Genomic DNA, 12,349 nt, shown 5'->3' with positions numbered 1-12,349 from the left:
CAGGATTAAGCTGTCCCAGTTTATATGATGTTCCACAATTCACCCTACATGTAGTTCAACTTGTAATTAAATTACATTTAGCAGTAGCTGGGTGGTAGTTGAAGTAAATTCAAATCTTGGTAGTGGTGTAGCTAACTACTGGAACTACACTCTACTTTATTTGCTAATATAAAATAAATATGGGTGAAGTATGCAAGAATTTCCTTTCTTTTTCGGTATCAGACCCTCTTAATTCTCACTTGAGAGATATGTTTTGTGTTTAATAGGCTAAATTACACATCTGACTCCAGAGGAATCTGTTCTTGAAATGTGTAGTCTAGATATCATTTAGATATCATCATTTTTTTTTACAGGGACTTGGAAGTAGTGAAGTACTTTCATGTGGGATAGATAACCAGGTGAGGGGAGTTCCTTACTAATTATTAATTCGTGACCTTAAATCATCAATCAAGTACTTGGCCCTCAGTGGAATGAGTTTGACACGTGCTCTAAACCTTGGCTGACACACCAGTGTCCGGTCTCTGTTTGTGGGTCACACTTCACTATGCTGGCCACCTTGTTCAGATAAATCATCCTCCTTTCACTCAGTTGTTGTTTTAATAAAGAGGGACTGTGCAATATGAATATTTAGAGTAAACGTGTGCACAAGAGGGAAAATCCCAATCCATTGTTTTCATATTGGGTATAAATAGCTAATACAACAGAGAGAAGACAACAACCGTCATATGAAGGTGGGGCCCCAACAAGTCTTATAAGCAGGAAGGAAGAGAGAGTTTAGACCCAAGAGGGAAGAGGAGATAGAGATTCAGAGCTAACAGGGACTTCCTGTCTGGCACAGGATGTGGACCTGTGCTTCAGGCCATGACCTCGGTTTGGGTAAATAAGATGTTGTTGTTGGGGACTGGGGAGCACCCTACAGTATGTGATCATGTTTCCCATAACACTGTGATTGATCCACTGTGATTGATCCAAGCATTGGCAGTGGCGGTTGGCAGTAGGAGCACAGGAGGGACAAGACAGGGAGAAAGGATAAAAAGAAAGATAATTGCATTGAAATACTCAGGATGATGAGAACATGGTCTCTGTCTCAATCACTTTGGCCTCTTCCCCTGATTTGAGGATCCCGTCTGATTCATATAAACCTGTTCAGGAGGCGATGGAGATAAGGACCGGGGCCTTGGCCCATGCTGTCTAAAACAACAACAACAGACCTGCAATAAAGTGCCAGTGTTTTCCTCTTCCTATGAGTAATATCTGGCATTGTATTGGACCATGAGGCCCTTCCTCCCCCTGCTTTACTACTCTTCTCTCCGGGGTCTAATTAGGACCGGTATCGTTCCCACCATCTGAACTGGTGGGCAGGAGAAAGGGAGGAATTCCAACGTTTTAACAAACTGTGAGGAGTATTCTAAATGTATGGTGAGATTAGTGGACCTCTGGTGTGTTATCCTCCCTATGTAACATGAGAATCGTCAAAGCCGTTTTACGATAGGTCTTGGTTTCGAGGCATTTTTGTAACCCAACCCTACATTTTATCTGAGGTGAAGTTCCAGGGAAGAACATGCGCACACACGCACACGCACACGCACACACGTGCTATGGAGTTTGTACGTAACACCCATGACCACACCGGTTGGAACACAATAAGCTATTGTACCCTGAGACCAAAGGTCCTGCCGCCCATATGGTTTTGTCATCAGTCTCAATTATAATAGAGCTCTGAGGTCGCTGCAGTTACCTCTCAGGTTCAGGTTCTGTATCTACCAATTCCACCCTTATATGCTCCCTGCTACACACATACATGTATGACATCATGTACCATTTTGCCTATTGTTTACTGTAATCAGAGTTAAACACACTTCCTGTATGTGTATTCATTTCTACCACAAACATTTGATCTCTGTTGTATCATTGACCTACATATTCTCTGGTCAAGTAGTCTCATCCCTGGGGAGCCAGTAATAGGAAACCCCTCTACTCTGTCTGTCCATAACTCATTCTTATCACTGGCTCCTCTGCTGCTGTTGCTGCTGCTGTTCCCAATTCATATCAGCAAATGTCTGTCTGTGTGTGTCCCAGCAATTATACTGTATATCTATGGTCCCAGCTTTATCAGGGCAAGTGTTCCATGGTGCACACGACACACACATAGTCCCTATTCCCCTCTGTGCGTATGCTCTCTGAGCCCCTGGTTTCCTTGCTGGGGGAGAGAGGACTGGATGGACGGGGAAAGGGGAGACAGTGGGGATGTGACATAACAATGGCAAGAAGTGACTCGAGATCAAACACAGATTAGCGGCAAACACATAGACAGATAAACACAAAACAAACTTCCCCGAACGACAAATCAACAAAAAGCACACTCTCCTCTCACCAAATCAAATCAAATCCAATCGTATTCATCACATGCAACTGGTATAGACTTTACAGTGGAATGCTTGTTAATAAACCTTGCCAACGATGCAGAGTTAAAAAAGAATACACAAAATGAAATAGTAACTAACACAAGCTAAATAAAATAAAATACACAAGAATGGAGCTATATACAGGGAGTACCAGTACCAGATCAATGTGGAGCTATATACAGGGAGTACCAGTACCAGATCACTGTGCAGAGGTACGGGGTACTTGATGCAGATATGTAAAGGCAGGGTTAAGTGACTAGGCATCTGGATAAATAATAAAATAAAGAAAAGAGTAGCAACAGCAAATTAGTGTAAAAGTGTATGAGTGTGTGTATGTACAGTTGAAGTCGGATGTTTACATACACCTTAGCCAAATAGCACCAGCTGTCAGAGCAGCTCACAGATTACTGCACCTGTACATAGCCCATCTATAATTTAGCCCAAACAACTACCTCTTCACCTACTGTATTTATTTATTTATTTATTTTGCTCCTTTGCACCCCATTATTTCTATTTCTACTTTGCACATTCTTCCACTGCAAATCTACCATTCCAGTGTTTTACTTGCTATATTGTATTTACCTCGCCACCATGGCCTTTTTTTGCCTTTACCTCCATTATCTCACCTCATTTGCTCACATTGTATATAGACTTATTTTTCTACTGTATTATTGACTGTATGTTTGTTTTACTACATGTGTAACTCTGTGTTGTTGTATGTGTCGAACTGCTTTGCTTTATCTTGGCCAGGTCACATTTGTAAATGAGAACATGTTCTCAACTTGCCTACCTGGTTAAATAAAGGTGAAATATTTATATATTTTTTAAAATACATTTAAACTCAGTTTTCACAATTCCTGACATTTAATCCTAGTAAAAATTCCCTGTTTTAGGTCAGTTAGGATCACCACTTTATTTTAAGAATGTGAATTGTCAGAATAATAGTAGAGAGAATTATTTATTTCAGCTTTTATTTCTTTCATCACATTCCCAGTGGGTCAGAAGTTTACATACACTCAATTAGTATTTGGTAGCATTGCCTTTAAATTGTTTAATTTGGGTCAAACGTTTCGGGCAGCCTTCCACAAGCTTCCCACAATAAGTTGGGTGAATTTTGGCCCATTCCTCTTGACAGAGCTGGTGTAACTGAGTCAGATTTGTAGGCCTCCTTGCTCGCACACGCTTTTTCAGTTCTGCAATCTATAGGATTGAGGTCAGGGCTTTGTGATGGCCACTCCAACACCTTGACTTTGTTGTCCTTAAGCCATTTTGCTGCAACTTTGGAAGTATGCTTGGGGTCTTTGTCCATTTGGGAGACCCATTTGCGACCAAGCTTTAACTTCCTGACTGATATCTTGAGATGTTGCTTCAATATATCCACATACTTTTCCTACCTCATGATGCCATCTATTTTGTGAAGTGCACCAGTCCCTCCTGCAGCAAAGCACCCCCACAACATGATGCTGCCACCCCCGTGCTTCACGGTTGGGATGGTGTTCTTCGGCTTGCAAGCCTCCCCCTTTTTCCTCCAAACATAACGATGGTCATTATGGCCAAACCATTTCTCCAAAAAGTATGATCTTTGTCCCCATGTGCAGTTGCAAACTGTAGTCTGGCTATTTTATGGCGGTTTTGGAGCAGTGGCTTCTTCCTTGCTGAGCGGCCTTTCAGGTTATGTCGATATAGGACTCATTTTACTGTGGATATAGATAGTTTTGTACCTGTTTCCTCCAGCATCTTCACAAGGTTCTTTGCTGTTGTTCTGGGATTGATTTGCACATTTCGCACCAAAGTATGTTCATCTCTAGGAGACAGAATGCGTCTCCTTCCTGAGGGGTATGACGGCTGTGTGGTCCCATGGTGTTTATACTTGCGTACTATTGTTTGTACAGATGAACGTGGTACCTTCAGACGTTTGGAACCAGACTTGTGGAGGTCTAAAATCTTTTTTCTGAGGTCTTGGCTGATTTCTTTTGATTTTCCCATGATTTTACATTTACATTTAAGTCATTTAGCAGACGCTCTTATCCAGAGCGACTTACAAATTGGTGCATTCACCTTATGATATCCAGTGGAACAACCACTTTACAATAGTGCATCTAACTCTTTTAAGGGGGAGGGGGGGGTTAGGAGGATTACTTTATCCTATCCTAGGTATTCCTTAAAGAGGTGGGGTTTCAGGTGTCTCCGGAAGGTGGTGATTGACTCAGATGTCAAGCAAAGAGGCACTGAGTTTGAAGGTAGGCCTTGAAATACATCCACAGGTACACCTCCATTTGACTCAAATTATGTCAATTAGCCTATCAGAAGCTTCTAAAGCCATGACATAATTTTCTGGAATTTTCCAAGCTGTTTAAAGGCACAGTCAACTTAGTGTATGTAAACTTCTGACCCACTGGAATTGTGATACAGTGAATTATAAGTGAAATAATCTGTCTGTAAACAATTGTTGGAAAAATGACTTGTGTCATGCACAAAGTAGATGTCCTAACCGACTTGCCAAAACTGTAGTTTGTTAACAAGAAATTTGTGGAGTGGTTGAAAAATTAAGTGTATGCAACCTAAGTGTATGTAAACTTCCGACTTCAACTGTATGTGTGTTTGTGTTGTGTCGGTATGTGTGTGTGTTATATGTGTGTGTGTGTGTATGTGTATGTAGTGCTTGTGAATGTGTGATGGTTTTGTATCAGAGTAACAGCGTAGTGTGTGTGAGTGAGTGTGTATATGATGTGTATGTATAGTTTAGTGAGTGTGTGTAGGGTCAGTGCAAGATAGAGTCAGTGCATATAGTCCTGGTACCATTAATTGACAATTTAGCTCTCTGGCTATTTAGCAGTCTTATGGCTTGGGGGTAGAAGCTGTCTCGAGAGCTGATATTCCAGTACGGTTTGCTCGATTGTAGCAGAGTGAGCAGTCTATGGCTTGGGTGGCTGGAGTCTTTTGGGCCTTCCTTTGACACCGCCTGATAAAGAGGTCCTGGATGGTAGGGAGCTTGGTCCCAGTGATGTACTGGGCTGTCTGCACCACCCTTTGTAGCACTTTGCAGTCAAGGGCGGTGCAATTGCCATGCCAAGCGGTGATGCAGCCAGTCAAGATGCTCTCGATGGTGCAGCTGTATAACTTTTTGAGGATCTGAAGGCCCATGACAAATATTTTCAGCCTCCTGAGGGGGAAGAGGCACTCCTGTGCCCTCTTCACGACTGTGCAGGTGTGTGTGGACCATGTGAAGTCCTTAGTGATGTGGACGCCAAGGAACTTGAAGCTCTCAACCCGCTCCACAACAGCCCCGTTGATGTGGATCAGGGCGTGCTCTCCCCACTTTTATCCTATAGTCCACAACCAAAGATAATAAGAGGAGATAACCAGGTGGCGAATCGCATCTCTGCATGTCTGGCAGACATCTCAGTGTGGATGACGGATCACCACCTCAAGCTGAACCTCGGCAAGACGGAGCTGCTCTTCCTCCCGGGGAAGGACTGCCCGTTCCATGATCTCGCCATCACGGTTGACAACTCCATTGTGTCCTCCTCCCAGAGTGCTAAGAACCATGGCGTGATCCTGGACAACACCCTGTCGTTCTCAACTAACATCAAGGCGGTGACCCGTTCCTGTAGGTTCATGCTCTACAACATTCGCAGAGTACGACCCTGCCTCACRCAGGAAGCGGCGCAGGTCCTAATCCAGGCACTTGTCATCTCCCGTCTGGATTACTGCAACTCGCTGTTGGCTGGGCTCCCTGCCTGTGCCATTAAACCCCTACAACTCATCCAGAACGCCGCAGCCCGTCTGGTGTTCAACYTTCCCAAGTTCTCTCACGTCACCCCGCTCCTCCGCTCTCTCCACTGGCTTCCAGTTGAAGCTCGCATCCGCTACAAGACCATGGTGCTTGCCTACGGAGCTGTGAGGGGAACGGCACCTCCGTACCTTCAGGCTCTGATCAGGCCCTACACCCAAACAAGGGCACTGCGTTCATCCACCTCTGGCCTGCTCGCCTCCCTACCTCTGAGGAAGTACAGTTCCCGCTCAGCCCAGTCAAAACTGTTTGCTGCTCTGGCACCCCAATGGTGGAACAAACTCCCTCACGACGCCAGGTCAGCGGAGTCAATCACCACCTTCCGGAGACACCTGAAACCCCACCTCTTTAAGGAATACCTAGGATAGGATAAAGTAATCCTTCTAACCCCCCCCCCCCTTAAAAGAGTTAGATGCACTATTGTAAAGTGGTTGTTCCACTGGATATCATAAGGTGAATGCACCAATTTGTAAGTCGCTCTGGATAAGAGCGTCTGCTAAATGACTTAAATGTAAATGTAAATGTAAGAAGAGTTTGGTCTGTTTGTAGTATGCATGTTGAAGGTGGTGTGTCGTCTACGATCATTCTCTTCCCTTCATTCACTTCCGGAAGTTTACTCTAAAGATGAGTGAACCATTCCTTCACCTCATTATAGCATCTTTGGTCTGACAGACTTTTATGTGACACCCACCCAGAATACATTGTATAATGTCAACAAACATGGCACCACACAAAGCTGGCAAATAGCTTAGCATTAACTCATTTTGATCAGTACAACCTTCAAAAAAGTATTTTACACACATCATAGGTGTCCATTACAATCTATGCAATAAGGGGAATACATTATTTGTTACCAGTACTTGAAAACATGTGAATAAAACTGTAAATAGAGTATGCTCCATACATACACTACCGTTCAAAAGTTTGGGGTCACTTACCCTGCAAAACACCAGTCTCAACGTCAACAGTAAAGAGGCGACTCTGGGACGCTGGACTTCTAGGCAGAGTTCCTCTGTCCAATGTCTGTGTTCTTTTGCCCATCTTAATCTTGTCTTTTTATAGGCCAGTCTGAGATATGGCTTTTTCTTTGCAACTCTGCCTAGAAGGCCAGCATCCCGGAGTCGCCTCTTCACTGTTGATGTTGAGACTGTTTTTTTACGGGTTCTATTTAAGAAGCTGCCACTAGACACTCTAATGTACTTGTCCTCTTGCTCAGTTGTGCACCGGGGCCTCCCACTCCTCTTTCTATTCTGGTTAGCGCCAGTTTGCGCTGTTCTGTGAAGGGAGAAGCACACAGTGTTGTACCAGATCTTCAGTTTCTTGCCAATTTCTCGCATGGAATAGCCTTCATTTCTCAGAACAAGAATAGACTGATGAGTTTCAGAAGAAAGTGCTTTGTTTCTGGCCATTTTGAGCCTGTAATCAAACCCACAAATGCTGATGCTCCAGATACTCAACTAGTCTAAAGAAGGCCAGTTGTATTGCTTGAATCAGAACAACAGTTTTCAGCTGTGCTAACATAATTGCAAAAGTGTTTTCTAATGAACAATTAGCCTTTTAAAATGATCAACTTGGATTAGTTAACACAACGTGCCATTGGAACACAGGAGTGATGGTTGCTGATAATGGGCCTCTGTACGCCTATGTAGATATTCCATTAAAAATCAGCCATTTCCAGCTAAAATAGTCATTTACAACATTAACAATGTCTACACTGTATTTCTGATCAATTTGATGTTATTTTAATGGACAACATTTTTTGCTTTTCTTTCAAAAACAAGGACATTTCTAAGTGACCCAAACTTTTGTACGGTAGTGTACATACATACATACTGAATGCTACAGTAGAAATGACAACACGATATACAGAAAATAAGGCACTTACCTTGGTAGGAATGCACACATTTCCAAAGTTATTATTTGTAAGGAAAACAACAATGAAGGCAATGCGACCACCAGACAGAAAATGTACCAGTTCGTGCAAGACTGCGCAAATGTCTGCATACTTGATCTGCGGAAACACTGGGTAAGTGCTTGGGCTCTCCTCGAAGAGAGTGAGAAGTTTGTTCGGCTCAGTAAAGCCTCAAACATAAATTGTCCGCAACACTGAAATGGCTACTTCTATGTGAATTAATGAGGAGGCGAAAGACACATCAATTCAAACTGTTGTTAGAAAATAAATAGAAATTGACAAGTTGAAACATAACCTATAGATAATTAGCATGCAGCGCATGTTAACTGTTCTGTTGCATAACAATCACATTTTGGAACAGTGAGTACATTCTGACATCTCGTGCATAAAACAACTCACGCTGGGGCGACCATTAGAGATATTTGGAACTCACATGTGAAAAGGTTAGCAAGATATAGGCTAGAAAGGGTTTTGTTGATGCTGAGAACGGAATGTATATGTTTTTAAGTAACATTCTTAGAACGTTCTCTGAACGTTACAAACGTTTTCTTGTGGTTTGTATTGAAAGTTTTAACATTCTCAGAACATTTTGAGAACCTTACTTTAAATAGAACTATAAGGAAACCTATAGGAAACATTATGCTGAAGTACTTGTTGGGGGTTACCCTGGGGGTTAGGTGTACACCAATGCCATGATTACTGTATATATGTGATAACCTTTGTATGCTTGCAATGCACAATGATGGGAAAGTACTGGGTAAATGGAGATGTACTGCTTTAGTTCTCAGGCTGAGAACTGTCTGCACCTGCTGATAGTCACACAGCCTCAAGGCCGAGATAGTAGAGTGAGAAACCACAGTCTAGAAATGTTTTTCTCATCTTAGATACTTTGTATCTAATCCAATGCAACAATGTTAAGATATGATTGACGGTAGGTTGTATAAAGAGTGTGGTCTCCTGTTTCGCCACACAGATCTTTACTATAGACTACTGAGGTATTCTGTATGTGAATCTCTGTCTGCAATTGCATTGTATTACTAAAGACTTTCATACCAAGGTTCCTGTGTCTGTGTCTATCTGGAAGACTGATTGTTAACTTACATCACCCCATGCAAAGGACCACCCAACATACTTACATTTCCACAGAAGAACGTTTCTTAAGGTTCTTGGAACAAGTTGAGAACATGACTTTAAATAGAACCATGAGGAAACCTGTAGGAAATGTTATGCTGAAGTACTGAAATTCCCACTTAATGTTCAAGCAACTATCCTGCACCATTCCAAGAAAGTTGTGTGAAGGCTGCATGGAAAATAACAACTACGCTCTTACCAAGCTCTAATAAACATATGGTTCTCAGAACATGATATGGTAGCTGGGTAGTGTTATCTAGTGTGCACAATAGAAATGCACATACACTTCCTGTCCTTGGTCTACTGTAAAAGCATCCGTTTGACCCCTGACCCCTGCTACTCTGAACCGACTTCCTGTCCCACACGCGCAGGAGGAGACTACTGAAATCTGGGTTCATCAAAGCTGTTTCCCAAAGACATGAAGGACATGGAAACATCATATGAATGGATTGGGGAAATCCATTTCATTCAGTGGCGGCATTGAATCTCATGGTTTAGGACAATCAGATGATGAATAACAAAGTGACAGTTACAGTTAACTTGCCCCTCCTCAATGGGAGTGTTCCATTTTACATTTGTAAACATAAAAAGAGATAACCTTGCACTCTTTTGCATGTGACAACTAGAGTAATATGCTGCAGTGTTTTATGGCTGGTATATATAAATGTATTTTTGCACATTTCAGACAGCATCTCAATAGTAGTGATTCTCACTATAAAGGCAAGATTATTATTTTTTCTTCAGATTTTGCATGTCAGATTAACCAATCAATACAAAAAGAGTGTCGTAATAACATTGACCTGTGCCCTTGAACTCTAGATTCTCTCTGCACCCCTTCATTAACAGCGAGACAGTGGGCCGAATGACTGGGATAACTGGAGAGGGAGACCCTCAGTCACCAAAAAGCTTTTGAGGAGCTTTAGGGCTCATTAAGCCAGACTGTAATCCCCCAGACGGACACTGTCCACATATGGCCCTGTGAGATCATCCCTCCACACCACCATACATCTCCCTATAAAACATTTATCACACAATGGAAATATGATGAGCAAGGGATTCATAACACAGGATCTTAATCTTTAAAAACATGACTGTACCGGGAACAATTTCTTGATTTTTTGGGACATACTTTGAGAAGGAAATGTTGAGTGTCTGTACGGGTGGCTAGTTATAGTCATACCTCAGTGGTTATAGTGGGCTACACTGCTACAGTATGTCTGGGTCCCAAAGGTTGGGTTGGTTCTAGGGGCATGTCTGGGTCAAGTCTTGTTCTGCACAGATTAGCTAAGAGGCTATTCACTGGTCTCCTATTACGCCCCCTGTAGTCTGGGCCTCTGTCTGAATGTCTCTGTGGAGCAGGGGGGGACAGGTGGAGACCAGAAAGAGATACATTGTTTATCCCAGTAAACAGGAGAAAGGCCAAAAGGAGACAATAGAGAAGCCATGGAAAAGTTTCCAAAGACAGGCATCCTCTGATAGTTGGACACAATGATGGTGGCTCGGAGGAAAGAGAAAGAAATAGACTGCATCGTCTGATCTCTAATTCATATCTTATTTTTTGGCCATCTGTGAAAGAGAGGATTCCCTCTCTCCTTTTCCTTGGGGTGTAGTAAATAAATCTTCTCCTTCATCTCCACGGAAGAGACTATCCACAGAGGCCCTAAAATGTATTCCGTTACAAAGGATCGGAAGTGTATGGAGAGGACACACCACAAAATGAAGAGCAGACATCTCAGGTCTATGTTACCTTAAGTTACAGTGTATCTATGGCAGTGAGACAGCCCCATCAAAAAGTTAAAGAATATTTCAGGATGTTTTGATGTAAATTATGTTGAAGGGAAAGAGCGAGAAAATGGCTTTTCTGATCATTATGACTGTCTAGATCAGGGTTTCCCAAACTTGGTCCTGGGGTGATTCAAATAATCAAAGTTTGAGGAGTTATTTGAATCAGATGTGTAGAGCTAGGGCAAAAACCTAAACGTTCACCCAGGGGTGGCCTCAGGATCGAGCTTGGGGAACCCTGGTCTAGATAAATGCATCAGAGCGAGGGAGAAGGCTGTCCTTATTGTTGTGCTGCTGCACATTTTACAGGCTCTGCACATCCATTAACGCGAGACGTGTTGTGGAATTCCGCCTTCTTTGAGATGCAAATACCGCTCAGAGCTGAAAGACCTAGAGAAACAGGTGTCCAAGGAAGTGGCTAATGTGTGTGGGAGGGTGGGGGACTGGGGGAGTATATGGAGATCACATAACCCTCTGTCCAGTCCTCTCTGGCCTTTCTGTTCTGCCATCACTCTCGTTTGCACTAAATATCCCACTATATCAAACGAGAAACAGACAAAACAGATTAGTCCAAGAGTATTGAATTGTATTCATGTAAACGTGATTGATTTGGTACAGATACAGCAAGTAGATACAGGGACATGTAGTCTCATAAGATACGATAGAGCAAGTAGATACTGGGAGATGTCTCATAAGCACACAAAAAGGGGGAAATGAGTGCTTTTACTATGTAATCACCCATGGCCATGTGGAAAGTTGATAGCTAGACTATTCTGACTGATTCTATTCTGAGTATTACTTACGATGAGACCAACAAGGCCTAACACTTCAGCATTTAGGTGGCCACAATTTGAAATGTTTACAGATTAAGTTCCAGCAAGAGAATCTCCCAAATGGCCCCCAGGGTGCTTCATCTCTAACTGCTTCACCATTAGTAGCCTATCCACTATTCCCAACTGTGGTCCAAGCTGGAAGAGATCCATCCACACTTAACGTGGGTGTAAAAAAACATGTCCCAGGATCAACGCTCATTAGCACATTTCAATAGAATTGGACCCATGCTAGTTTCCTGTTCAAAGCGCAATGGCACCCCCTACTGTATACACAAGTATATGAAAACTGCTGTAATCTCTCCACAGCTCACGTATAGCTTTCCAATTTCACCTGGCTGCCAGTTCCTGTTCTTTTGAGAACATGTGAGGAGTGGAATAGAATGGGAGATGGAGGAATACAGTGGAGGCAGAGGGCTCGTAGAGAGGACTACTGGCTACTATTCTGAACTTTGTGTGGTGAGTTCTGGCGCCCAGAGCTGCTGAGGCATCACCT

This window comes from Salvelinus sp. IW2-2015, linkage group LG4q.1:29 (assembly GCF_002910315.2).
Source record: "Salvelinus sp. IW2-2015 linkage group LG4q.1:29, ASM291031v2, whole genome shotgun sequence".
Taxonomy (NCBI): Eukaryota; Metazoa; Chordata; class Actinopteri; order Salmoniformes; family Salmonidae; genus Salvelinus; species Salvelinus sp. IW2-2015.
The sequence above is the reverse complement of the archived record's forward strand: the minus strand, read 5'-3'. Positions refer to the sequence as shown.